This window comes from Chlorocebus sabaeus, chromosome 2 (genome assembly GCF_047675955.1).
Source record: "Chlorocebus sabaeus isolate Y175 chromosome 2, mChlSab1.0.hap1, whole genome shotgun sequence".
Taxonomy (NCBI): Eukaryota; Metazoa; Chordata; class Mammalia; order Primates; family Cercopithecidae; genus Chlorocebus; species Chlorocebus sabaeus.
In genome coordinates this window covers 29694632-29722398 of record NC_132905.1, presented here as the reverse complement: position 1 = coordinate 29722398, position 27767 = coordinate 29694632, and the positions used below count along the sequence as shown (strand labels likewise).

The 27767-nt window shown below is 37.2% G+C and overlaps 1 protein-coding gene across 9 annotated transcripts in view; it reads left to right on the top strand.

Annotated features, from left to right (window-relative positions):
- PLCB4 (phospholipase C beta 4) overlaps positions 1-27767 on the top strand; it is a 408833-nt gene that overhangs the window by 6298 nt on the left and 374768 nt on the right. For 6 of the 9 annotated variants that reach the window (XM_037990701.2, XM_037990697.2, XM_037990700.2 and 3 more), the window contains exon 2: positions 21216-21270. The exons of the other annotated variants lie outside the window; for them this stretch is intronic. The gene's annotated coding sequence lies outside the window, so the exon portion shown is untranslated. The remainder of the gene's footprint in view (positions 1-21215; positions 21271-27767) is intronic. 9 annotated transcript variants of the gene reach the window in all.

Genomic DNA, 27767 nt, shown 5'->3' with positions numbered 1-27767 from the left:
CCACTAGAAGAATTAGGGGTCTCTGGTGTTCAGGGGCAGTCATCATAGCTCTTGTCTTTCCATGGAGTTTCTCTGAGAGTACTCAACTTCTCTGCTTTACATAGTATTATAATAACAACAACAAAATAAAACAACAGACATTTGTTGAGCACTTAAAATGTGCCACTTTATTTAATCCTTCTGACAGCCTTTTTGGGTGTGTCCTCATAGCATCTCCAGTTTATATTTGGGGAAACTGAGGTTAGGAGACGTTAAGTTAATCATCCCAGGATGTTAAAGTTAGAATTGAGACTGAAAGTCAGGTAGGCTGACATCCGAACTCCAGCTACTAACACCATCCTGTGTATTACCTGTCATTAAGCTGGTGCATGCTGCAGAAAGACTAGTTACCGTAACAAGTTTTGTGATAATTATAAGTGACTAGGCTGAGATATGACAAAAGCTTCTAGTAATCCTGCTGTGAATATGGAATTGGAATAAGAAGTTGAGGATAAAACTGTGCATTCTTATCTAATTCTAGGTACTTCTGTTTGTGCAGTTGCATGCCAGAAATCTGTGATAGGGAGAGTGCTAAATGCTACTTTGTGGTAGCCTAAATGGCCTTTAGTTTTCTGGAAGACCAGTTTTTACCTGGTGAAGTTCCTCATGGTTTTAGTGAGGGTGTTGTATACTCTGATTCCTCCAAGGGCCAGGTAAGTGAAAGGCCCAAGTGTGGCTGACCAGGTGTCAGAGACCTTAGGGAGCGGTGAGGCTTGCGCCCATCCAGGGGCCCAATTGTGCCCCTTCCCATGGGGCAGCTACCACTCGGGTCTGACAGGTTTCTGCCAGGTGGGCCTAGGGCTCAGGATTATCAATGCCTCTACATTTTCAAGAGAAGCATGAAATCCAGATTTATTTGGAGTCTTTTCATTTTAAAATGTTTGGAAATAATTAACATGAAAAACAAACCTGTCAGCCCATGGTGTGGCCAAACAAAGCACGTTTGTGGTTGGACCCAGGAGCTCCCATGTTGAGCCTTTTGTTACCTGTAAGTGCTTGGAAACACCGTGTACCAGAAAATGTCAGTAGTTTTTGTTTTGCCCTTTAATTTTTTTGGCTGTAAAATTTCTTATAATGGTTGTTATGGTCATTTATTTCCAGTGTACATAGATTTCAGATTCTGAATTTCTGCTTGTTTGTTCTTTCCCTGTACCCCATTTTTTCAAGCTGTTGGCAAATTACAAAGTTGAGGGGGAAAGGACATGGTTTTTTCTCCTGTTTCATGATGCTCCTTTAAAATAAGAACACCTGGCTGGGTGTGATGGCTCACGCCTGTAATCCCATCACTTTGGGAGGCCGAGAAGGGTGGATCACTTGAAGTCAGGAGTTTGAGACTAGCCTGGCCAACATGGCAAAACCCTGTCTCTACTAAAAATACACAAATTAGGCAGGTGTGGTGGCAGGCGCCTGTAATCCCAGCTACTCGGGAGGCTGAGGCAGGAGAATTGCTCGAACCTCGGAGGCAGAGGCTGCAGTGAGCCGAGATCACACAACTGCACTTCAGAACTGGGTGATAGAGTGAGACTCTGTCTCAATAAATAAATAAATAAATAAACAAACAAACAAATAAATAAATAAGAACACCCAAGTGTAGAGAAATAGGGTGACTTCATTTATGGAGACACAGAGGTTCTCTTGCCTGCCTCACTGATGTGAGCTCTAACCAGTCACAAGATGTCCCCCCTGCTATTTGGTAGTAGCTATATTTGTCCTGGAATATGGAATACAGATCTGTTTCTGCAGGCTAGTGTTTCAAGGTGCAGTCCGCTTAACAGCCCTCATTTTCCTTGGTGCTTTTAAATGAGAGACCACACTGGATCAAATGAAAATGCAGTTGCTTTGGGATGTGTTTCTCTCGTATCTGCCAAGATACTATTATTGGACAAATCATCAAAGCCCTCTCTGGGATTTCTTATAATTTTTTTGTTTTCATTGTTTTTTTAAAATGATGTAAGTAATACATTAGTATGTTCCAATTGAAGTGATGATGCAGAAATATGGAAGCAAAATGCAAAGTACCCTTTTCCACGTACACCCATTCCCTGATATAGTCATTGGCAATAGTTTAGATAGCCTCTTTCCCTCCTTTTTTCTGTACATTTACATATATAAGTATATATACATGTCATTTTCTTATTATATAAACTGGATCATATTGTATACATTTTTTTCTGTGACTCACTTGCTTTTGTCCACTTAACTGTATATCATGGAGAGCTTTCCATGTCAATATGTTAGTTATCTTGTTCTTTCTAACATTGCATAAAATTTGGTAGTATGGATGTACTGTACTTTATTTAACCATTCTTCTGTTGACACTATTGCACACTGAAAGATTCAAGATCTTTGTTCATAGGTCTGTGTGCACATGTGTGAGAAAATTTTTTTGTAGCTAAATTTCTAGAAATGGAACTATTTGGTCGAAAGCCTATGCCCACTTCAAATTTTGACAGAGCACTGATGAATTGCCTTTAAAAAGGTCTCCATGAAATTTGTGGAACCTCTGATGATGCAGCTGAACATAGCCTCTAATTGCATCATGTCCCATATTGTTACTTTGCCTTACTAATTCAGTTAGATTTCACTTGTATATGGCATACCAGGAAGTGATTTTAGAAATAGACTATGTCCTTAAAATCCCTTGAAAATGCAATTCTTAATCAAAACGAATTGATCAGTTAAGGGGCTAATGTAAAAACTCTTTAAGAAAGACATACCTTGTAAATCAGAGAGTTGAAAATCTATTTTCTGATCAATCTGGTGAGCTGTGAAACTCTAGACCCTTCCCAGCAGGAAAATGTCCATAAGCACCCTTTAATCTATGGTTAGAGAAGTGAGGTGGTCCACAGCCAACACAGACAGATCAGATGTTAATACTGGCCTGAGAAAATTAATTTCATTGCTAAAAAATCCTATCCAGGTGTGTTTGTAGCTTTAGATTTTCAAATAATCATTATTTAAGAATCTCTTTTACTTTTTAGTTAAAAAAGAATGAGAAGATTAGGAGATAATGCTATTTAATAGTTTTATTTAATGGATACCTGAATTTAATGTCCATGACTCTTATTTTTTTATATTGTATTTTATTTTCTCACACATGTGCACAAAGGGTCTTGCTCCGTCACTCAGGCTAGAGTGTAGTGGTGCCATTGTGGCTCACTGCAGCCTCAACTTCCTGGGTTCAAGTGATTTTCCTGCCTCAGCCTCTCAAGTAGATGGGACCACAAGTGCACACTACCACACCTGGCTATTTTTTTCTGTTTTTGTAGAGACAGGGTCTTGCTATGTTGTCCAGGCTGGTGTTGAACTCCTAGGCTCAAGCAGTCCTTCTACCTCAGCCTTCCAAAGTGTTGGGATTACAGGTGTGAGCCACTGTGCCTGGCCTGGCCATGTTTTTTAGAAATGATATGTAGATAATGGACTATATAAATTAGAAACTACACCTTTTCTTTTCTTTTCTTTTCCCTTTCCCTTCCCTTCCCTTTCTTTTTTTTTTTTTTTTTTTTTTTGAGGTGGAGTCTCACTCTGTTGCCCAGGCTGGCGTGCAGTGGTGCGATCTCAGCTCACTGCAACCTCTGCTTCCCTGGTTCAAGTGATTCTTCTGCCTCAGCCTCCCGAGTAGCTGGGATTACAGGTGTGCACCACCAAGCCCGGCTAAATTTTGCATTTTCAGTAGAGATGGGGTTTCATCATGTTGGTTGGCCACGCTGGTCTCGAACTCCTGAGCTCAACTGATCCGCCCACCTCAGCCTCCTGAAGTGCTGGGATTATAGGTGTGAGCCACCATGCCTGGCCGCTACATCATGTTCTCTTTTAAAGAGATATTGGGAGAAATATTACAGGAAATCTCGGTCATTGATTAATTCCTATTTTCAGAAGGGACTACTACTTTGATAACTGTAATTGTTATCAATAATATGAAGTGAATTATTTGGAATTTTACAACATTCCTTAAAAGACTGAGACTCAGTCAGGGTTAGTGAGTCTTGATTAGATAAATGACAGGAAAGTTAAATACTGTTTCTATTTCCCAAAGATGGATTTAGTCCTTTCATCTGTTTCTCCAGATATTCATTTTTTAAGAAAAATTCTGGTTCGGTTGGCAGTGACATTCAGATTCTGATTGTATGCCTTCTGCATGTTTATTTTTACAACACACTGTGAATTGTAGAAATATGGTGGGACAGTCATATTTCCTTGGCATTGAAACCTTGCATATTCAAGAAAGTCTGTGCTAGGTTTTGCTCATGGAAATGTTATAGTGTTTCACAGTTTACAGACAATTTCCTTTGATAATGTCTGTGAAAGCACAGTGGAGGGCACCACCTGGTCACTCTTTCAACGTGTATCATTCAGGGCCCTGCTAGGGAGCAGATGGCATGTGTATGCCAAGTCCTTTGAAGAGGGCTTGTTAAAGGGACCCTTTGGAAGATGTGGGCAGGTGTAGGGAACACAATCAGGGTGAGTGCTAAACAAAGACCCAGCAGTGACAGGGAGTTAGTCCTACTCTAAGGAAGGGGCAAGAAAGGCTGGCAAGAGCTGTATCCCTTTCTAGAGAGACCCTGTCATCCCTCCAGGGAGACAGAGGGGAATATATATACCTTCCTCACTCTCTGCCTGTCTCCTAAATGTTGGCTGGTGCCTTCCATTAGCCGAACCCAGACAGAAACCAGAGGGCAGGAGAGAGGAGGATGAGGGTGGAAAAAGTAGGTGAATGGTCTGGGAAGGCCAGTTTCAGACCCCCACCCACTTGCCCTCCAGAACAGAGGTTTGCAAGGTTGAGCAGTCAGTCCAGGGTAGAAAGCTTATGGTCTGGTTTTGTGGACAAAGAAAATAAAACTGCATCTACATTGATTAAATTGAAATTGAAATTGGGAATCTTCTACAATACCACATGGCTGCTATCAGTATAATTTGTGGTGGGCCTTAGAGTAACATTAAATAATTTTTTTTTAGTTCCCTTTGGAATGGATTTTGCTTTATGCTTCTTGGGAAATGCGTAGAATGGGAAATGTTATATGTTTATCTGATTAACCAAAAATGTGGGCTTATAGATAGGACAGACAGAAGTGATTCATAAAGTCTCTCGACATGGAGTTGGATTCCTAAGATAGATATAATTCCTTTGCTTTTAATATTTTATAAAAAATATTTTATTTAAAATGTCAGTACCTGGGAGAAGAGACTAGGAGGAAATTAAGGTTATTAACAGTAATTTTCCTTCAAAGAAGTCAATTTAACGGAATCATTAGCATCACTGAGTAGAAATGAACAAGCTGTATTTCCCCATTTGTTCAGCATGGCAGTAAGATTCTGAAATTTCAGGCTCATTTATTCTCTCGTTTTCTTGGCCCTGTTGTTTGAAAAGGTGAAGTCTGCTCTCTGGTTTGTGTACTTGTCCCGAATGAACGAGCAACGGAACTTAATTAGAATCATAAAATAATACTGCTATAAGGAATATCAGAGTTCATTTCTTCTTACCTCCAAATTGCATGGAGTAAGAAACTGAGATACTGGTTATTAGCAACTACTACTTTGCAAGTTCTCAGAGTTGGTTACTCTGGAAAAGTCGTATCACCTCTCCATCCTGAAGGAATAGCACTAGATTAATTCATTTTTGCTTTTACCCTTATGTATTCCTGAAGTCCTTGATTTCAAGGGTTTGGTTGTCCATTATACACTATTTTCATAGATTAGAGGCAGAGCTTCATGAGTACCTCTTTCATTACCTAGCCCTTAAAATGATATTCTCTGGAGGTCTCTACATTGCTTTTGACTGTGTTTACTCTGTAAACTCTTTCTATATAAGATAACTCATTCATTTCTACCATTTTTATAACCCCCAATTTACTGAAGACTCCTCTATCACTGACCTCTTGTTGGAGCTCCAGATATATCCTGTTGTCTGCTGGAGATCTTGACATTGAAGTCTATGGGGGCTTTCAAATCAAAGTGTACAAAACAGGAGTCCTCAACTTCACTCCAAACTTGTGTCTCCTTCTGGTTTCTAAATCTTCATGAAACAAGCTATCCATCTGTTGAGTCTACCCCATCAATATCCTTCATTTTTGTTCACTTTTCTCCATTCCTATTGCTGCTAGCCTGAATTTATGTCCGTGTGATTTCCTGTCTTGATTGTTCCAAGAATTTTTTCATTCAGTCTCTCTATACTGTCTGTTTCTCATCTGTGCCTTCATTCGTGTCTTCTGTTGGCTATTCGGTGAACATCAGGTACTTTAACAGTGAGATCTTGCTCTCAGAAGTTTACAGTTTACTGGAGGGGACAAATAGACACTACTTTATAAGTTTACATCTTTGGCCATTGACTCCATTCTCCACACCAGCTAAAGTAATTTGCACAAAACAAATCTTATTATAGCATTACCTCTAAGATACTTCAACAGCTCCCTGTTGCTATCAGGATTAATTTGTCTTCCTAATTTGCCAAATGTAAGCCATCCACGGCCTGACCTCTGTGATGAAGTTTTAACTGCTTTATTTGCATCACCTATACTAGGCTGTGTTGAAATCCAAGAACATAAAGCCTGCTGCACTGTGGACACTGTGGCTTTGCACTATGACTTTGCACTCAATCCCCTTCTTCAACTGGCTGACTCCTACAGGCCTTTAGAGATTCCATGTAGTTGCCATCTTCCTATAAAGCCTTCCTTGATTTCCACTCCAGTCCAGGTTGGGTGCCCTACTTTAGTCCTCCTGTTGAATAGTTTGCAAATTTTAGCCACAGCATGACTCTCTTAGGAAATGGAACAATCTGGTGCATATAAGTGACTAAGTTGATGTCTCTTAAATGAATAAATAACTAAATGCCATTACTGCAAAGTCTGCAGATTGGGTAAATCAGGAAAACAATCTGATGATTAAGCAAAAAAAAAAAAGCCAAAGTGTAGTAAACTGAAGACATCTGCTGACCTATTAAAGAAAAAAGTATTTCATGATTATTTACACTGGTCATTGAAAAGTAGCAGAATAATCAATTTGGAAATATGAGATAAATAATTTGAAAATTCTATATCCATTATTTCTGGTAACAGAAATCTTGATATTGTAATTAGTATACTAGATCCAGAGGAGACATTTCCCTGAAGATAGGTTGTCATTTTTTTCCTGATAGGCACATACTCATATTGTTTTTCGTATTTTATGAGTTTGATTTTAATCATGTTAGTCTCATTTTTCCTACAGTGTGTAGGAATTAGAAAATAAATTTCTTATTTCAAACATGGTTGGAAATTTAGGAAGAAAATAATTTATTTAATCAGATTATTTTATCAAGTGGGACTCTTAGTAATTTAAAATGCTTTGTATTTATTTTCTTGTAGCATTTTATTTTCAAAATGACCTGCAAATACATCAATGCCAAACAGAGAAAGCAAGAAAGTCATTAATTAATTGAAGGGAAATATTCTGCTGAATATTGTTTTTGAAAGAACATCTTTTATAGTTCTAAAACCAGAAGGGAGCATTTTATTCATAGTGGTTTGAATCTTGTGAAAAGAGTGTCTTTGACAGTCTTCACCAGGCCCCCTTCGCCAAGCATTAATAGGACTTAAGAAATGTCTTCTTCACAATTGGCTTCTTTTTGACTTCACAGATTTCTTTTAGCTTTGTGTTGAAAAGTGCTGTCTAAGTATGTTAATTATTAGATATATCATTATTCAGATTTCAATGCAGACAACATTTAGGAGGATTATAGTTTAGTTATTGCAGCTGTTCAGAAAACACTTCATGATAGCACTTGGAAATACAGATAGAGAATATTTCCTTTTATTTAGAGACTTTTTGGACCTGTGAGGCCCTCTGAGAATCTTAAGCTTGGCCCCATTCTGTCCATTTTTCATTCCCTTTGAAAGAGTTTCAAAGTAACTGGTTAAAGTTTCTCCCCATCTGTCATAAGTAGCATAGAGGGATTTCTTGTGCAGCTACCAAAGGGAAATGAGGAAATTTAAAAGTGCAGATGATTTGGGTATTAATACATATCCTGGCAGTGACTCTGCTAGAATCAGGCTCTCCCAAACCATTTTGTTGTGTGCCAATTTTTATTTTCTCAGCGACAGTATTATAAATATGGCAGACCCACAGGTTTCCCATAAAGATTGATGATCAGGAGGTATCCACTTGTTAATTAAGAGCAGCAGATGCCTTCTGAAAGCATTCTGGAAATGTTCTACATTATATTGAACCAAAGTGCTTCCAGCTTTGTTGGAAAGATTAAGGCAATAATTACATGGAAGGCATGCCTCATTTGTCAACAGGGTTTTTGGTCTAGAATATCGCAAGAGCAATTCCTATCCATTTCCTTCTAGAGGTGACAGCAACCTTCTTATTGCAGAAGGGTTATGGTGTAGGGAACATAAGTGCTTACCAATAACTGCTTCTTTTCCTCACACAGGATATGAGATACAGGGTATGAGACCCTCAGAGAGGAAGTCTCTTTCTCTACAAACACACACACACACACTCATACACACACACACTCATATACACACACACACATGCGCGCTGCAGGTGCTTGAGCCACACTGTGGAATGGGATACATAAGAAATTGAGCCAGTTCTTTGACATTTTTGAGTCTTTACTGGATGGCTTTGCAGTATTTTAAAATGTTGAAACTTACCAGGATTCTTTAAGACCGGGCCCCTAACCCAGCGTTTATTAGGCTTAAACAGTGTGCCCTGGGCCTTCAGAATGCAATCCCATTTCATTGTCTCAGCAATTCTGCAGATTAGGTATAATTACCACCATTCGATACTAAGAAAACTGAGTGATTACAGCACTTACTCAGGGTCACATGGTTGATCAGATGTATAGACAAGTTTCAAAATAAGGTTGACCTGACCTGAATCTGTGACCGTACAGGCACAGAGGAAAGGCCATATGAGGACACGGGACACGGGAGAAGGCAGCAGTCGTCAAGCCAAAGAGAGAGGTCTCAGGAGAAACCATGCTTGCTGGCACTGGCACCTTGATCTTGAACTTCTAGAACTGTGACAAAATAAATTTCTGTTGTTTAAGCTAGCCAGTCTATGGTATTTTGTTATGGCAGTCCTAGAAACCTAATACAGTGGAGGGTTTCTTTTACAGGCAGATGAAAGCAGACCTTGGGATATAAAAACAAAGTATTATGGACCAATATATCAGAATAATAATTTTGGCATTTGAACGCATGTTCCTAATTTCAAAAGGTGATTTTTGTCTTGAGTTGGTTTAGTTTATAGGATATTTGCTTTCACTGAGCTTTCATAAGAGTTAATTTGTTTACAGGCAGAGATGAGATAAATCATGTCTTTCTTTAGCCTGTTTCTTTATCTATTTCTTTTTTTCTATGTGAATTTCACATACTTCTTTAAGGAGTCTTATAATTAAAACATGTCATGTTAAATGAGCTCAAATCTTTTTCCATAATTAGGAACTTGAATCACTGCCTAATTTATAATTTGATAAGTAATGTGTATTTGTTGAATTTTTCTGCTATCAATGTAAGTCCTGGGGTAATTTTCTAAAACAAAATAAAAATGGTTTTGGCTTTGTTTTCCTAACATATTAACAGTAGTCTAGGAAATATTTTAATTTCTCTTTAGTTAGTTGGTGCTTTCTCTTTGTAATTTTTTTTGTGTGGAGGATAAATTATCATAAGACTTTCATTAAGTACATTGTAGTGTTTTGCTTAATTTGGTGCCTGTCAGGAAAAAACTCAACAGCACAATGGAGGTGTTATGAATGAGTTAATTTATTTATTAATTTCAATCTAAATTTTTCACTAATGGAGAAATAAAATATTTGTAGAATTGAGGTTATAAAACAGCGAACATAACTACTGAATGATTTATATTCGGTACATTCTTTAATATAGAGATTGGCTATAAAGACATCTTGACTATAAAGCATGACATTGATTTGCTTTACATAAAAAAAGAATATTTTAAATTTTCTTCTTCACAATATTATTACTTGAGTGAGCTTTTTAAACAGTATAGTGCTATTTTATTAGTTAAGTAATGCATACATCTGACTAAGTGTGATATATTGTGTTTAAAATATTATTCAGAACCTAGCATAGCTACAGCATAGAATGGGGTCACATAATAAAGGTTCTCCTTTATGTATGTGCGCGAACTTTCAGTGAGTCACATGAGCTGGTTTGGTCATTTGAGTTTATCTGAATACATTAGTTATGAGCTATTTAGCTCTTTCAAGCAGCATTATTCATTCTCAAATTTTAAATCAAATTTGTACAGTAGCTAGCACATAGTAGGCTTTTAAATGTGTCCTAAAACTAATATGTAAGACGAGGACATGGGCCACAAACTGTTATTTTACTTTCCTTCCTTATTTCATGGTTTTGTATATCTTATTTTGGATTTGTATGCATTCTGCTGTTTCTAAAATTAGTATCTAAGCAATGCATTTTTTAACATTAATTATCAAGTTTTGTCTTACTCTTAAATTTTGCCTTATATAAGGCAGCATAAGTGGGCATTATCTGCCTTGCTGACACCTACTTTCCTGGGGTGAAATATATTGACCTTGACTGTAACCTTGACATTTAAGATAGTTGACTAGACTCTGAAAAGAGAAAGACCAGCGTGATTGTAAATCACGCCTATTTGTATAACATCTTCAATTACATAATAAAAATAATCCACAAAATTACCAAGATACTTGAACATATTATACGGGGATTGGTCTTAGCAGCACAGACTTACCCATGGGTGTTAGTTCATTTTCTGAAGAATCCTTCACCAAACTGAAAGTTGAGTTTACAGTCCTGAGAATGTGACGCCTCTTTAGTTATTATAACCACAAAACAGTGGAATGGCTGTTTCTTCCTTTGAGCAGAATGATATGTTTAAATTCTTTTTTTGAGGGATGATTTCAAATGTGTTAATTACGTGGCTCAATTTTGGATTGTAAGAGATGATATAAATTAAATTATCACTGAATTTTTACCCTGCCTACCTCACTCACTTTGACCTTAAGATCTTATGAAGAGTGAGACAAAGCCGTCATGATGAGAAAAAGTGATCATCTCAAACTTGTGTATGTAGACGAAAAAGGATATATGTTTCTGTGTGAGGATCCCGTGTGGAAATACCTTTATAAAGTTACCGCAAGTACAGCACCGGTTTATTGGGAAGGAAATGAACATTTTTTGAAGTGTCTTGTGAAGGTCAGAAACTCCACTAGGGACTCTCCTTTGGGAGGAAGTTTAGCAAAATGGTTGTGAGCATGTATGATGTGCATTGTGGGGTCCTGGCTTTGCTACTGAGAAGCCGAGTGACCTTGGTCAAGTCATTGACCTCCTCCTCCTCATCATCGTTTTTGATATCTATCCTGTGAGATAGGTGGCAATAGCCTCATTCTACAGATAAAGAGACTGAGGCCCATTTAAGTAATTTGTTCAGGGCCACATAACTAGCAAGTTGCAGTGCCTCAGTCTGGAGTCAGACCCTGCCCAGGATTCTACCCTCTTCTAACCCTTCCATGTGGTCTTCCCCTCCTTCCAAGGCTGTCTTTGCCTAGTTACCAAGTTGATAGTTTTGATCAAATAGGTTGGTTGCTTTCATGTTGAATGAACTCAGATTAGGAGCACCGATCATAGGAAAAAGGTTCTGAAAAGGGAATTGGGAGAAGTGACTTATAGCTGGCCATTGCCCTAGCTGATTATGTGTTCTTCAGCAAGTCATTTCACATCACCAGTTTCAGTGTACTTAGCTCTCTTAAATGAAGGGCTTAGGCTTGTAGAACTCTTTCTTTTATATTTACCCTTTTATCATCATGAAGTGTTTCTCTTTGTCTCTAGTTATCCTCTGTGTTGAAATCTATTTTGTCTTATTAATATAGCCAGTTCTTTATTTTGCTTACTGTTTGCATGATATAATTTTTTCATCCTTCCAATCTATTTGTGTGTTTCCATTTAAAATGTGTCTCTTTGTAGAGAGCATATAGTTGATTCTTGCTTTTAAAAAAATCCATTCTGATAACCTTTGCCATATAGATGGAATGTTTAGTCCATTTACATTTAAAGTTGTTGATATAATTATATTCTGTGGTTAACATTTTATGAAACATATTACATTTGCACTTTGATTTTTCTATATCTTCTCAGTTTTCTTTCAGACTTAACTTTATGGAAAAAAGTCACAAGACTTATTTTATACTATACATAGGTTGTATACTTAGTATAATTGGTTTGTTGAATGGGCCACACTTAGTAAGACATAAACAGAAAATAGCTTTATTCTCTCCTTTCCTGTACTTTGGATGATATTTTTTGGCAGATCCTATAGCTTTTCAGTCATTTTACTGTATTGGAACAACCTAATTTTCAAATATTAGAAAAATGTAGTACAATGTAAATCAAAACTTCCATTTTTCCATCCAGTTTATAGCTTCTCCCCTTTTTCCATTCTTAGGCTTGAGCCCAGGCTTAGTGATTATCAGTATGGAAGAAAAGGAATTCCTAGTTTAACTCTCCTCTCTTCATCTCCTACCAATGTCTGGCTCCTCCAGAGTTGGCACGGGGGACATAAAAGGGGCCAAGGCTATTGCACTTAGCAGGTGCTGTTTGTTTTCAAGGACAGTTCTTTCTCATACACACCCTGATGGATTTTTCTGGAGAGCCCTTGCAGGTCCATTGGCATCATGCCATTAATTTGCTTTGAGCACTGCAATATCAGCTCCTCATATTCCAGTGGAAGATCACTGGAGTGTCTCTGTGTCCTTGTCCAGGCAGTCCACTCAGATGGAGGCTTTTCAGGATCATTCAAACTTGACAACCTTCCATAGTATTCACATGGTCCACAGAAAAACTCTCATCTTAACACTGTCAGACCCTGAGGGCACAGCCTGCTTCTACTTCTACTGGGACTCTGTTGCCTTGCAGGTGGCATCAGCCAGCCAACCTGATACATATGCTATGGTTTCTGCACTGAAGCAGGCATCCAGGCAGGGAATAGAATATCAGCCTCTGTCATTGCAGGTAGACTCAATTTATTATGGCTTTTCTTTTCTTTTCTTTCTTTTCTTTTTTTTTTTTTTTTTTTTTTTTTTTGCCTTTCTTACGAGGTGTTAGAGAGAGAAGGAAAGGGAACTGTTGAATTTTCTTTGAAGAGATTGCTGCAGTGCAATTTTTCTCATACATAGACTCTAGAGGTGACCTTTGGACTGGCTTGGCCATGTGTAGCAAGTCCTATGGACATATGCAAGGACCTCATCATATCACCTTTGGCACTGAAACGTTAGCAGAAAATTGAAACATTAATTCCCATTCTCATCATTAGAAGAATTTGGAGATTACTGGCTTAATAGCAAGATGCACAGATAAGTGTTAAACCTTCAGCTACATTTATAATTCGTGAACTGCCACACTCTGTAAGCTTCTCCCTTCATGTAATGAGAAATACTAAGTACCAAATAAATGCTTAATGAATCAAGTCATGGTGATTGCAGGATATTGGTCTCTGGGGAAGGTAAGGGTGACTAGTATAATAAGAGGAATGAGGTTACTAATCTGCAAAATTCTTTACTGATTTGGTTAAACAATGGGTCACTTAAGTGGAAAAAAATAGAATTCAAAACTACTGTTAACTTTGTCAAACTAGTTGGTCAGGTTGGCCTAGGTATATAAAACCTGAAACTGGATTGACCGGCACTTCTGCTGGAAATCTCTAAACAGTAGAGATCATATAGGTATATTCATAAATGTGTATATATATGTAAATATATGTGTACTTTTATTGAGCAATGTATATATACTTCTGCATATATACACAGACATATAAATATGTATTTTATAGTACTAATATAACTGTCAGAGAAAGAAATGACATAATGATGTCATATAACATATAAAATATAAAAATATACTTGAAGAGTTGGCAAATAATCAATAGCACAGATAAAGGAGAATGGTTTGGAACAAGAAACAGGTAATCTTCCCTAATTTTTGGAGCAGAAATAGATGAATATGAAATGTATGTATCGGTTCATTAGTTAGCTTATTTCAAAGTACAAAATAACCTTAAAAGATTTAATGTGGTTTTGTACCAGAATTTATAGGTGACAATATGATAAGAAGTTATTTTAAAGTTATAAATTTAATTTTGACTAATTATCAATATATTTAAAAACATATTAACATGTGCTTTACCCTAATTAAAAGGAGATTATATATCAGTAGTGTCTAAGATTTTTAAAAATAACTTTGTTACTTATAAAAGTAATATGTGATTATTTAAAAAATATTGGAAAATAACTTAAAAGCACAAAGAAGAAGGGAAGAAGGCAAAACTACCTTTAATCTAATTATAATAGGTGGTAATCAAGATAGGCCAGAACAAGAAACACCAGATTGCTTTTTGTTTATTGATATATTTTTTTCCATGAGTGACAAAAATTAGTCTTTTCATGGTAGAACTTCCTTTGATCTATATTTAATTAGCTCATTTAATTTTCTGTTTAAAACCAATAATTCCTTTCATGGCTAGACTTTGTATGTAGGAAGTGGTTCTAAGATTGTGTCCAATATCATCAGACATCTGCTTAATATAACTCCTAAAACTTTATTTGTAGACTAGATATTTGTATAATATTTGAAGCCTTTGTCAGTTGTTAGGAATTACTTTAAGATGTGGAGAAAGAAATTAACTGGTGAATAAGGAAGTATTTTCACACGTAATCCTGTTTTTAGTTCTAACCCTGGAATTGCTTATAGCAGTTAATGTGGACCTCAATATTTCATTTTGTAAATGGGCAGTGTCAGTATGATGGTGGGGTTAAATGCAAGGGAGATGCTTTTTTCCTCCTTTTCAAGGTATACTTTAAGCAAGGTAAGCATTCATAAAGGAGTCCTAATTTACTAGAAAGTTTGAAGTTTTGGAGCAGAGATTTTCAAAGAAGTTGTATGCAGAGTTCTTTTTGGACTATGGTCTGATAGTGTCTTTGTGAAAGTATCTTCTTCCCATTTCTTTTGTTGTGAAACCTGTTTTTTGAAATCATTGGCCTTTGGTGAACATTGAACACATTGAAAAATAGCTGTATAGGAGAAAAACTGTGTGTTATAGTGTTATTTAATTGAGAACACTATTTGTGTGTGTGTGTGTGTGTGTGCCTGTGTCTGTGTCATTGAAAAGTATTGAAATGATAGATTACTGAAACAAAAAGGAGGATTTGTTTATCTTTCCAAAGAGAATCTAGCCATTATTTGGGAAAAGACTCAACATCCTTTTACTAAATCATATTTTTTTCAAATATATGTGTATGGCAAATCTTAAAATAATAGATAATTAACTAATAGAAAGGGGGAGAAAAAAAATGGAAGCATGCTTTGTCACCCGATAACTATCCCAAAATAAGTTTGGCTTCTAACACATTTTTAGTGTTTTTTTTTTTTTTTTTTTTCTTCTTCAAATGGGTATTAGATAGCTTCCGTGGTAGAAGTGAGGACTTGCAGAATACTCTGTGTTACTAAAAAATCGCTGGAAAAGTTAACTTGAAATGGCAGAGTAAAGAAGCTTATGTTTCAGCTAATACCCTGCAGTAACTTTTGCATCTCTGCACGTTCATCACAGACTGTGCGCATATTGTGTATAAATAATTACCAAATGTTTCGGGGGTGGTGATTCTATTTCTTCTCCATGAGAATTTATAAAGTTGTTATATTCTGCTTCTTTGGAGTCATCACAGTTTATTTCACTGGGATGTTTACTGGATAAATATTTTCACAGAGGTTTTCATCAACTTCAAAGAGGTAGTATTTATTCAATGCAAAGTGTTAGGAGCCTATTGCAATATACATTCGATTTTTTTTTCTTTCAACAGTAGAGTTGTTTCTCTTTTTGGTTCACATGAATTCATTATTTTAAACTGCTTCAATCAATTCGATATGTTGTATTCATAGACACAGTGGGTTTTATTTGTAAGCCTCCCCAGAGACCAGGGTCCCCAGGGTCTTAGTGCCACATGTTCTGTAACTGTGACAGGAGAGCTGGGATGTTTGTACCATACATGGGAGAGGGCTGATTTCTGAGAGAAACTAATGCTGTTGACTCATAGGTTTCTTTTTATCATTTCTAGGTCATGCAAGTACATGGTAGCTTTTAAAATAACACATGCCATAGGTATGTAGAGCCTTTGTAAGTCTTTACAGCTGTAAAATGAGCTAGAGAAAGTCACTATCTGGGTCATGCGGAACCACATCTGGTTTATGATATGGGCACATAGTAATTGTGCTTGAGGTTATGATGGAGTCTCACCTTGCTTAGTTTTTGGCCACAGACTAAAGGTCCCTTTGAATGTTCCCTCAGCTAATGTAGGTATGCGGTTTATAAATAATATTTTCATAAGGACAAAAGTGAGAAGCAGCATTGTATAGCAGAAACGTAAGAGCTGACCTTCCTAGGTTCTGACCTTCCTAGGTTTAAATATCCAGTCTGTCTTTTGCTAGAAATGTGACCTCAGGTGAGCTCTAAAGCTCCCTCTGAACTTGTCCTCATGTGAACGAGGAGAGACTCGTGCCTAACTGGGGAGCGGTGAAGACTGCATGAAATACCAGATGCAAAGTGCCTAACACCTCACCTGGTTTATACAATAATAGCTACCTCTTAGTTGTAGTTCTGTTCTTTTCTTTCTACAGACATTTGACCATTAAATACACAATTAATTCGACACATTATTATATTTCTAGAAGTGATGCATACAGATTTTTTTTTTCTTTTTGAGGACTGCATGCATTTCATAAAGTCTCTTGGAAAAGTAATCTCTATGTAGTTTTGCTTCTTCATTCATTCAGCATTTGTCGATACTTGTTACAGACTTGCTTCCTGAGGTCTAGGAGTTTATGTTTATCAAGAGAGATCCACAGATAACAGAAGTTACTGTAGAATTTTAAGTTCCACAGAAGGTGCATTTCTGAGGCCCTATAAAGCAGAGTAGCAGCATTTGAATCAGGTCAGCTCTTCAGCCCTCAAGAGGTATGTTCATGTTCTTGTTTTCTGTTTTTTAGTGATGTTCCATTTCTGGTGTTTAATCTAGCCATGCCCCTAAATATTTACTTTTCTTTGTGAGACAGGTTAAGACTGCCTTAACTTAGAAGATTCTTCATTTCTTTGGTCGTTGGAATAGCATTGCTGTCTTTTTTGTCACCATTCTCTTTTGCATTGTTATCATTCTCTTTTGCATTGTTAATATCAGAATGTAATGGTCCTTAGAAAAGCACAGTGTGGCTTGGTAGAGTAATGTGCCTTGTTGTTTCTGATGTTTTTTTGATTCTCCCTGAAGCCTGCTGGTGAGCCTGTTGGGTGAGACATCCTCAGTGTTGACAAGTGGAAACTGTTGATGAGGTTTCCACTGCAATGGTGATGTATCTGTTACTGAACAGTTATAGGGTGCATCGCAGTTAGTTAAAATAGGAGCAGCTTCTGAGGATACAGAAGGGGGAAAATAAGTTATTGCTGGTGTATATTAGAATATTTTTGGCTGCGAGTGATAGAAAACAGCAGCCTAAACTCACAGAAGTTTAAGAGAAATGCAGGCTTAGGAATCTAAGCATTTGGGGCAGATGTGGCATCTCAGCAGTGCCATCAGGAAATGAGGTTCCTTCTTTTTCTCCACTCCTTATCATTTGGCATTTGTCTTCATAGGTGTGAGATGGCTCTGCACCACCCAGGAGCTATTTTCAGGAATGAGGGATTGGGACTTGTTTACATCATGAGAATGAACTTTCTCAGAGCTCTCTCTCCTGTATCTCATTGGTCAAAACTGTGTCATGTGGCTATCCCTAGCTACCTTAGTATCTGGGAAAGCAAATCATTTTAGTGTAGTATATTGACTCCTAACGCTATAAATGTTAGCTAAACAAATAGCTAGAGCCACCGTACCTGGGAATTTTGTTTTTGTCACATCTACTAGCTTAGTTTTAGATTTCATGATTTGGTAAGTATTAGATGCTGCTTCATTCATTCACTTATTTGATGCGTATTTATTAAATACATAAGGCCTTAGGATATACCATTGCAAATTTAATAAAACTAGTCCTCATATTGTGGCTGCATGAGTGTAAAATACCTAAGTATGGATGTGAGCTAATGGATGTTTCTCTTAGCTCATGTAGTAAATGGCTAGAACTGTGATTTTCAAATTGAAAACAACTGAATTTTGTTTAGCTGACCTCCGTCATGTAACTCATTCATAATTATTACCCCTACCCTCCCTCCTCTGACCCTCAATCCTTTTACCGATAAATTTGGAAGCCTGCCTCCTGAGGCTGAGTTGTTCTGGTTTCCCCATAATACTCCCTTTTCCAGCTTTTATATGCTTACCCATTAAGTCAGACAAATTTCCTTTTCAGAGTTTGGCATTGTTTCTTTATTGGAAAGGAAACAGATTGTTTTAGGCCAGGAAAGCTTGCAAAAGAAAATAGAAGACCATGAACTATGTTTTTTATTTTCTTGTTTTTAATCATCACATCTCACGTTAGGATTCAGTGTTGGGTCTCGGTGTGTTTTCTGTTCAGAGAGAATGTGAGGTTCTTCTTGCACCTGGTTTATCTTTGATGTGGGCTTGGCACGGCTTTACACATGGTCTTCCCCCAAACCATGACATAAATCCTGCTTTTTATTTTATGTCTAGGGTCAGGTTTCCGGTAGTGGTATCTAGCGGGGTCAGGAAGTCAAATTCCTAGGCTGTGAGGATGATTTTACTTGTGTGTGACTTTCCCTGCTTGTTGTGAAAGCTCAGCTTTAGCATCATATGGCCCCTTTTTGGCTCTTTCAAATTTTAGTCAAATTGAGTGGTATAATCCATACAGTGCCATCTTTTGGCTGTTTCGCAGTGACAGATCACTCAGCTAGGATAAGCAGGTAGCGAATCTGATAACTTATATGTGTGGCCCCAAATCTTTGCCACGAATAAAGGATTTTTTAAAAAATTGTTCCCTCTTGGATCTTGGAATTAGGAAGACTTTTGTTGATGAAACATCACATTGATACTAATGATATGTTATTCATTTCTCCAATTACATTAATCAAAGGTGTATTTAACTACCTACAATTTCTGACAAGCGTGAGATCACCAGTGTTCCTATGTTGATGTTACTTAATTCAAAGCAGGATACCTAAAATAAAGAAAAAAAACAGAAGATTGATTGCAGCTAAATATATATGTATTATTTGGCTTTGGAATATTGAAATAAATATTCAAAGCCATTTTTATGATTTTTTAAAACCATACCCATAAGGTTTTCATTTTTCCTAGTGTGATATTTGATTTTTAAAAATTTTGCCTAAAATATTTCTTTTTTTTTTTTTGTAAGAGAGTATTTGAAAAACAGAAAGGTTGTGATATTTATGATCTGTGCATTTCTCTCTGTATTTTCATAAATAATTTCCATTGAATGAACATTTAAAAAACTTTTTATTATGGAACACTTTGAATATACATAAAAGTACAGTGAATTAAGTGAACCTTCATATATCCATCATTACACTATAACAAACTCATAGCCAGTTTCATTTCATCCATTACTCCTCCCCATCAGTGACCCCAACTGGATTGTTTTGAAACAAATCCATATTTGAAGCAAAAATAGATATATTATTTCTGGTTGGTCAGTTATGAACTGAAGATCTGTAAGTGGCCCCACCCCAGTTGTTACTAGGTCATAGATTATGATTTGGCTTAGCGTACGTGCAGTGACCCATGTGTCCATATTGATCATTGATCCATCGTGGCTTTCTTAGCTATCTTGGCTTTCTTTTGTTAGCAGAGCTTACCTGCAACTGTAGTTTCAGAAAATAGAAAAGGCAGCTGTTACCGTCACTATACTGTATTGGCAGTGAAGGGGACCAAAGTAATGCTGGCTGACATATGAAGTGGTGAAGAGCAAGAGAGGAAAGGCCCCAGATGCTGGCTTACACTGGGGAGTCCACCTGGGGCATTGGCGTTGCTTTGAAGGAAAGAGGTTCTGCAGCTAGCTAAGCTTGGCCAAGAAGAGTGGGACTCACCTTGGCTATTTACAGACATGGAGGTGGTTGCACGGTTCACGATCCTTTCCGTAGAACGTTGTGAGAATTTCTTATTTAAAGTTTAAAAAGGACTTTTATTCTGAAGTGAAGCAAACACAAGCTAATGGAGGAGTTCTCATTTGGGGAGAGGGACTCCTCTGGACTGTGGTCTCCTTGAATTTATACATTGGCAGTCATTTCAAATCTTTGGAGCTCTTTTGGGTCAGAATCTTGGTCATTGTTTCTGAATCTATATGTCATTATCCCCATTGGAAGTTAAATTACAGATGGAAGCAAATGTACATTCATGGTCAGAGTCAGAATTACATTCTTGTGAACTTTATCCTATTGGTCATTTTAATTAGATTTGACTGGAAACGGTTTATAGTAGTGGATGATTGACTTATATTAAACTAAACCATTTACTTTCTTATTTTGGCTTGAATATGTAAAGCGAAAATAATTTATACTAACAAGTGATTTTGAAAAGTCATATTTAGTATTTATTAGTGACTAGTAGGTTTCTGTGTCAATTGTTTATTGAAGGTAATACATGTAAAATAAAATCAGAGGTATCCTGTTTTTATTTGCATTTTTATATAGTTTTTTTGTAATCTAAAAGTCTTAGCTAAGAAAAATCGAGCTCATAAATATAGTTTATTGGCTTGGACAATAAAGAATCAATAGAAAGAGGTAGCAGCTTATAGTTCTGTTACCTTCTGTTACCTGCACAGCCCACCACAACCTTTTGACCTCATTTTCCCAGAAACAAGAGTGGAGTTTTATATATTTCCTTCTTTGTTTATACATTTATTTTATGGAATTAAACAAAATGTTTGAAAATATGTCACTGGGATAGATGTGAAGTAAATACTTTAATTCTAGTTTTGAGCAATTTTCATTTATTTTTATCCATTTTCCATTTTATTTTATCCATTTTGTTCTTTAAAAAGCAAATCATTGGAATTAAAATCTGTAAAATGTTTTATGTAGATAGAAATGAAGAAATATTTCAAGTCTAATTTAAATATTTCCATTTTGTTTAATATTACAAATGAAACACAACATGATAAGATTATAGGCTGGTCTTAAAAATTCACATTTGCTATTTATTGTTACCAGTAGATAGTTTTTCTTCTATTTTTTCTTCACAGGAAAAGAAGGTTTCTCTCTGATACAGTATCCTGAAATGTGATCTCCCTTAAAAAGGTAGGTGTATGTGCTTTTTAATTTGTGACTTAAGAAAATTTTTATCTTGAATAAATTACAACCCAGATGATTTAATTGAAAAGCAGTTTTTTTATGTCACTAACACGTGCCATTGCAAATTGAATTAAAACCTCAGATTCATCTTTCTAAGTTCAATATTTAAGTTTGCCAGTCTTTTAAAAGAATGACTATTTTGAGACGATAGTTGATGTCTACAGCAGTCAATGTATGTGATGTATAATAAGTGAATGCTTCTCAGCAGATCCATTTTTTATTGCAATAAATTTATTTCAGCTCATCTTGATGAAATATGTTCCTGTCTTTTTCAGTGGGTGACATCTTTCTAGGAAACCCAGAGAGTTTGGAAGTGTAAAATGGTCTGTGGCCGGTAAAAAATATGGTATCTTTCATTTTGTAGTGTGAGATTTCTTTTTCAGAGTGTGGATTGTGATTTGCTTGATACTTTGTCAGCTGTAATAAGGTTGGGGGCATTCTTGGGTATATGGTATCTTTTTGTAATCCATACAGAGCCTGCAAGAGGTTTCCACATTTCATGGAGTGAACTCATACTAGTCTAGGAGCCACTTTGGCTTTCTATTTTTTTCTTTTCTGAGGCAGAGTCTCGCTCTGTCACCCAGTCTGGAATGCAGTGGTGTGATCTCGGCTTACTGCAACCTCTGCCTCTTGGGTTCAAGGGATTCTCCTGCCTTAGCCTCCTGAGTAGGTGGGACTATAGGTGCCTGCCACCATGCCCAGCTAATTTTTGTATTTCTAATAGAGATGGGATTTCGCCATGTTGGCCGGGCTGATCTCGAACTCCTGATCTCAAGTGATTTGCCTGCCCTGGCCTCCCAAAGTGCTGGGATTACAGGCGTGAGCCACAGTATCTGGCTGTTTTTTTTTGGTTTTTGTCTCATATTCTTTATTCTGAAATACAGACTGGCTCTCCTGTTCTGAAAGGTGTAGTTGGGGACTTGGTTCTGATGAGAGCCATGCGTTCAGGGGAGTGCCTATGGAGACTGGGAAACCGCTAAGCATGAGTGGTGGGTCCCATGGGGCTGTCACCCCAAGCCACAGGACTGCCTCAGAGATTTGGGGGGTGTTTTAAGGTCACAGTGGTCAAATCTGACCTCGTGCCATTATCCTTTCATGTTATCCTCCAGTTTGCTCTCAGACTGTAAGATTTCTGCTCTTAGATCACTTCTGGGCTGAGAAGTTAGTCTGTAGAAACAGTTTGTCCTGATTTAATTATAATAACAAATTTGTGATGCTGATGGTGTCTTTCCTCATTCTTCTGCAACCTCACAAGAGTGACCATTCACCTCCAGCTTTTAATAACCTATCCAGCTAGCTCCCGGCCATCTCTGCCCTGGGAATGGCTTGGTTCTCCTCTGACTGAGCTCACCAAGCAGTTGCTCACATGTTACTTATAAAACACCCACCTCTAGATAGCAAAAAGCGAAGATTATGGTCCATATTAGATCACTGGAAATCTAGTGTGGAGAACAAACATACATTGATTTCCAAATTGAAAATAGAGGAGTTGAAGCGGAGTTGTAATGTTTGGCCCATTTAAGATAAATTGAACCACTCGTGTACATTCGGCATTTGGACATAAACCCTATAAGAGTGTGCTACCATAGTGAACTTATAGAGACCAGAGAGATTGTTGAGAATTCACTTCAAAATTAGAGTTCAAAAACCTGCTGTATGTGATTAATTGCAGTGAATTGACTGTATAAAAGTTAAATAAATGTTTGCTTTCTTTTTCTCAGATTATTTCTTCAAAAATTGGCTTCAAAGATGACACAGAGAAACATGAGTTAATCAAAGACAGAGAGCGAGGATAATTTTTGATAGAATGATGACTGCAAAAGAGCTGATAAGTGTGATATAAATGTTGAGTTGTGAAAATACACTTTTAGGATATCCAAATTATTAAACCTTGATCATCTTTGAATGATAATTGGACTTAACTGCAGCATAAATCATCTATATCATGTATCTGCGCTAGCAGATATATATAGAAAAAATCTGACTTTCAACACTAGGAAAGTTGCTTTTTCACATTTATCCAACATTAATCCAAAATCCCTCTTGGGAAAAAAAACTCACATATCTGCAAGGTAGCCAGACAGTTAGGAGCCAGTCTTGAAAAGGCTTCTCAACTATGTGGGTGACAGAGCCCAGGAGGCTGTTGAGTATTGTAGAAGTCCTGGAGTATGTGGCAATTAATTCCAAGGATGTCTCATGTATTAAATAAATAGTCTCATATATATATATATATATATATATGTATGTATGTGTGTGTGTATATATATATGACTATTTTAAAACTCTATTGCTCCTGCTATAAGGAAATGTATATGAATATGAAATGTTACTGAATTAAGGGGAGCTTTTTTATTATAATGTATTTTCTTAATCAACAGAAATTAAAGCTACTTTATACTACTACCATTTATACTACTATTATAAATGGCTAACAATTCATTTTGACACTAAACATGGGTTCTCATAATCAAAGAAATGGAAAATTGTTGCTCTAGAGCATGGGGAAGGTATCTGAATCATGTTAAGATTGGATCCATGATTCGAGCAAGACAGGGCCAGAAGGTTTTTAAATAGTCAGAAGAAAGAAACACTCAGATGTTTATTTTATTAGATATTAGATTAGGTTACTAGGGGCAATGGAGGAACTTTCTTCTAAAAACGTTTAAACAGTCCATTTTTGTTGTATGCTAGACTGGTTAGATGTATTCTTCAGTGTGAAAGCTAGTAGCCACATGTGGTCATTTAAATTTAACCACATTTAGTTATTTAAATTAAGAAAATTAAAAATTGAGTTCATGATTTACACCAGTCACAATTCACATGCTCATTAGCTACATGTGGCTAGAGGGCAGCACATAGAACATTCTCATCATCACAGAAAGTTTTTTTTTTTTTTTTTTTTTGACAGTGCTGGGGACAATTGTCATCACTAGGACTGCTCTATGCCACTAGTAGGACCACCACCACAAGGCTATTCCTAGGGCCTTTGCACTGGGGTCCTGGCATTGAATGGAGAAGACAAAGCCTGGTTTGCCCTGTAAATCCTGGGAGATTTTTATGGACAGTAGTCCTTAGTGAATGCATGGAAAAGAAAATTGTTTCCCCATAATCTTCTAGCTCCCCTCCCTTTTGTTATGGCCTATATCCCCTGACAAGCAGCAGGGGTCCATGTGCCAGTTTGAGTTAACATTTTATTGTGTGTAAAGTAGACATTTATCCCCATTTGGGCTACCTGGCATCTGAATCCTTTTCCTGAATTTGGGGGCATTCATCATTGTGTGAAGCTGACTGGATAAAAGTGCTGTTTCTCTTAACTTCCCAAGCAGAAATGCCCACTTTTGTGTTTTTCTTGATGTCTGCCAGCAAGTAGGCATACTCATGGGACTTCAGGTTTGTCACATCTGGGACTGGGGCTCTGGAGAGGTGGCTTAGAGAGGCAGTGGTTTGGAATTCTGCCCATCGCTGGTGCACGCAGCACCATGGTGGCAGGTCCAGAGCCACTTGTGGTGACCAGCACCATCAGTGCAGTAGGTGAAACAGTCATTTACTGGGAACAAAAGCAATACTAATGGAAACAGCCTTCCCATGAGTGTAAGGAGCCAGACTAGTCTCCTCTGTTCTAATGGACATCCTCCTTACATGGAATAATAACAGAACAATTTAATTTTATTTGTTATTATTAATTCTTTTTTAGAGACAGGGTCTTGCTCTGTTGCCCAGGCTGAAGTGCAGTGGCATGACTGTAGCTCACTGTAACCTCGAACCTCGTAACAGGAAAATTAAAAAAAAAAATCAAAAGAAACCACTTAGGTGTAACACAAGGAAGATATGCTGACTTGTTTAATGGAAAGGAATATACTTTAATGGAAGAATACATATATCAGAATATCAAACATCCCACATGGGTTTAGTAATGGAGCGACTCTATTTTTTGTTTTTGATAGAGAATTGTGTTTATAATTCTGTTTCTTATATATATAATGTAATCAAAACTGTTGCCTGTGAATAATCACTCTTTTTCTGATTCCTACTGGCTAGGCTGATATGCCTGTTTTATTGCTTTTCCAGAACAGATAGACTCACATATTGTTGCACATTATGTTTTGAGTTCTTAAGCATATTGTCTCTTCCTCCTGTGCACTGATTCCCAGTTCCGTGCACACAGCAGCTGTGTGACCATCTGCATCATCTCAGCAGTGCCACAGCTTCCTCCGTAGAATGCTACGGTGTGTCGCCCATTGAGGGATTCCTCATCCCAAGCGTTATTTTTACGTGGGTAGGCTGCCCACCTGTGAAGTGAAGTTTCTAGTGGCTCATTTCTTCATATTTCATGATAATTGGTCAGAGGCTTGCCTGGCAGTGGAACCATCACCCCAGGGACAGAGGTTGCCTGCTGTCCATCATAACTTATGCTCAGCCCTCAGTAGAAAAGAAGTATTGTGTGAAGCAGCCGCCTAACCAGAGAGACTGGTGAAGCAGCCTCCAGTTGTGTGTAGGTGAGCTACATGACTTGTTCTTACCAACACAATGTGAACAGTCAGTAGGGCAAATCTGGGACAAGGCTTTGAACCCCAAGCTCTATCGTCCTCTTTCCTGTGGTTGGATGCAGATGACTAGGAGGCCTGAGGGGATGGTGAGAGACGGCATTAAGTGAACCTGAGTCTAAATCATTGCATTATGGATGGCTCCTCACTATTCCTGTTCAGGAATCCATATGTTCCTGAACAGAAAATCTTTAATAGTCATATTTGCAGTCTTTCCCAGTAACAAACTCTATACAATGAAAGATAGAGTATAAATTATGTGAGCAAGAGAGAGAAATAAACTTCTATTATGTTAACTCTTTATATATTATCAGATTTGTTCATTGCAGAAGCTGACATTACCATTGTATATCCTCATTCAGCCACATAAATCTCATCATTTCTTTTTATCAGGTATTAGCTGACATTTTTTCATTTTTCAGTTGCCCATTATGTGGAATCATCTTCTTGCATTGAGTAGTAGCATGGCTTATACATGAATGTGATTATGGCCTATATACATTTCCTACATATTGCCTAGTTTTGCTTACAGATTGGTCTAAGAGTTAGAGGAGAGCTTTGTGCCTCATTGTAAAAACAATTTGCCAGTTTTGTAAATCAGCATTTTTTTTTTTTTTTTTTTTTGAGATGGAGTTTTGCTCTGTCGCCCAGGTTGGAGTGAAGTGGCACGATCTTGGCTCACTGCAACCTCTGCTCCATAGGTTCAAGTGATTCTCCTGCCTCAGCCTCCCATGTAGCTGGGATTATTGGTGCCTGCCACTATGCCCAGCTAATTTTTGTATTTTCAGTAGAGACAGGGTTTCACCATGTTTGCCAGGCTGTTCTCGAACTCCTGACCTCAGGTGATCTGCCCGCCTCAGCCTCCCCAATTGCTAGGATTACAGGCATGAGCCACTGCACCTGGCTGTAAATCAGCAATTTTGATTGAGTTTTTAATCCTTTTGGATCACTGCAAAGATTGTGGTAACTGAGAATTCAAGTTCAGTGACTAATTTTGCTTCATAAATGTATAGAAAATCATTGATGGCCTTATTAGAAAACATTTCCCAGGCTTAATAGTTCTATATAGGCAACAGAGGCATCCAATGAAGATGGAAAGAGGGAAACAATTATACAAAATCATCTTAGATTATGACAGAAGGAGAAAGCATTTGATACTCATTGAAAAGCAGCAAATATGGTGATTTGAGATATACATTTTGCTTTTGGCATGACATGTAAATTATTGCTTGGCAGAGATGAAGAATTAGGGATTTAATGTTTTTGCTTTTTAGTTTACTGTGTATTAACTAATAACATTTTCTTCTTCTACAATATGGAAATAGCAACTGTATACCTGTAAGGTTGTTAATGGAGGTTTTGTGCATACTGATATATTTGAAATGTTTTTAGTCCTTTAGGGGAAAAGTGCTTAATAAACATAAATAACTACTTATGTTAACAGTTTATTTCTGTTGACTTAATATACCTTCTTTTTCCTCTTAATAATGCCAGAGCGTATTTGGGGGGGCTATAGCTTGGACAAAAATAAGACATTATTAATATCAGCACTTTGTAACCTGAGACAGATGATATAATCTCTCCTGCCATATTCTCTGGGGTTTAAAGGTGCTATTCAGCAAGATTATTATGAACACCAAAAAAATTTGCGTAAAATAGCTGCATGGCTGTCACTTCCACATAAGCTATGAAGGCAATGATGATAATTAAGTCTAGGACTTGTAGGAACCACATATACTCACTCCTACTACCTTTGTTCTTCTTCATGTCTACTCTGCCATTGTACATATTAACACATTGGCATATACTCTGTGCTTAGTATGGAGTGCTTCTCAAACCTTTTGGTCTAAGACCCTTCTATACTCTTAAGAATTGTTCAGAGTTCTAAACAGCTTTTTA